We start from the raw sequence: 2087 nt of genomic DNA, 5'->3' as shown, positions 1-2087 counted from the left end.
TTTCTATTCATTTCTTAATGTTGGCTCTCCTAATGCGGTCGAACCATGATCCTTATGTTTTTACATGACTTGGTTTCAAAGATTTTATAAAGGTTTTTATTCCAAAAAGGCCTTGTAACTACGAACAATCATAACTTCCATAGACGAGCTCGGATCGCTTCGAAACGTTCGCGGGAGATTCTACGATGGATAAGGTCTCCAACTTTCATAAATGGACCCGGATTGGTTCGATACTCGTCCGTGGCCTCGAGACTCTCCTTTGTGTGGTACTAATGACTTTTGAAAGGATTTAGTGTAACGATCGCCTTAACCCTCGGCGGCGGTTACTTATTTCTCTAACGAGTTTATAACGACGATTATGCCCCTAAGTTCCATAAGTTACTTCATATAGTTTAATACGTATTTATGAGTCTAAAGTTCTCTTTGATATGCTTTCGAACGACCCTCGGAGGAAACTTGATTTGACTATCGCCTCGGTTTTTAAATGATGGTTCATTTGATTAATCTATCGAGTTTTGAAAATGTTTTAAATTGCATATAGTTGCTCACGACTGCGCTCGTGCATTACTGTCATTACCTCCATCACCGAGTCCCCAGTAGGTTATGTTATCGTGCGCATATGTATATTCGGCGGTATGATGTGTTACGGTTCACCGAGTTCCTCGCTAGAGGGCGGGTACCGCTTATGGAGTTATGATGTGTTATGATGTTATGATATGCTATGATGTGTGACGGGGATACGGAGATATGAAATCTTCTGGAGTATGATGTGGTGTGGCGCCAACGACAGGCGGGCGACCACCGTTCTAAGAGCCTTATGCATGATTTGTATTTTTATGAGTAAGCATTTTGATATTTTGAATATTGCATTTACTTTACGTACTTAAACGGTTTTGACTATGATCTTGTTTACTATATTTCATGCTTTGCATACTCGGTACATACTTCGATACGACCCCTTTCTTCGGGGGCCGCGTTTCATGCCGCGGTACGGTACTTACTTGGATAATCCACCGGCAGGACTCCTATTCGGCGGACTTGGAGCGCTCCTTGTTCTCGCTGAGCCTATACTTTGATCCGAACACATATCGTATATATGCATATATGCATTCCCCGGGTACGGCGGGGCCCCGTCGTCATATGATTACTGTTATGACTCTTAGAGGTTTGTAGACATATATGTGTGGGTTATGGGTGTTCACTTTGTTCGGTCGTGTACGTTTTGTGACTTGGACGTCCTATACTATGATAGCCTCGTCGGCTTATATGTGATATTATCTCGTCGAATTATGATAACGATATGTATATACGTACATTTGTGCCGGCTTAACGACGTTCCACTTTTTCTGTAAACATATGTTATTTGTACACGGTATAAGTCATTCGTACGCTTTATCTGATTAATGGGTGCGTTCGGGTGCCCAGGTCGGGCACTAGTCGCGGCCTACGGGGTTGGGTCGTGACATCTCTTTTGCAACATTCTCATCCGCTCTTGCCCTAGCTTCCCTTTCCATCTCCTCGCAGGGTCGAAGCTACGCTGGATCTTTTGCCGCCTATGACCCAGGTAGTGAATGGTTGAGCTTCTTTACATATACGGTGGCACATACGCGTATTATGGCTAGCGGTGTGTGCCAATAATATGTGTTGAGTTGCTTGGTAATTTTGGAGTAACCGGGTTGAAGAATGTAGGGAGCGGTGAAGAGTGGCGGATTGGTTTGTTGGAAGTTAATTGGCTGGGGGTTGGCTTGTTGCGGGTCATTTGGTTGCGGGATGGTTTGTTGTATGTTGGTTTGTTGCGGGGTGGTTTGTGGCGGGATGGTTTGTTGCGGGCGGATTGGTGGTGGAATGGCTTGTTGCGGGTTTGATTGTTGTGAGATGGTTTGTTGCTGGCTAGTTTGTTGTGAATCGGTAGTATTTGGATGGCATGTGTAAAGCGGAGGGTTTGTAGGAGCGGGCGAGTCAACGGGTGAAAAAGATGGTGGAAGCGTCGCATTTGTTCTTTGTTCGTGATGAGGGGTATTAAGGGTGATGGATAGATTGGTAAGATTTCGCGATCGCTCGATCTCGGTTGCATATTGGCTATTTGC

Source organism: Lycium ferocissimum, chromosome 7 (genome assembly GCF_029784015.1).
Source record: "Lycium ferocissimum isolate CSIRO_LF1 chromosome 7, AGI_CSIRO_Lferr_CH_V1, whole genome shotgun sequence".
Lineage (NCBI taxonomy): Eukaryota > Viridiplantae > Streptophyta > Magnoliopsida > Solanales > Solanaceae > Lycium > Lycium ferocissimum.
The sequence above is the reverse complement of the archived record's forward strand: the minus strand, read 5'-3'. Positions refer to the sequence as shown.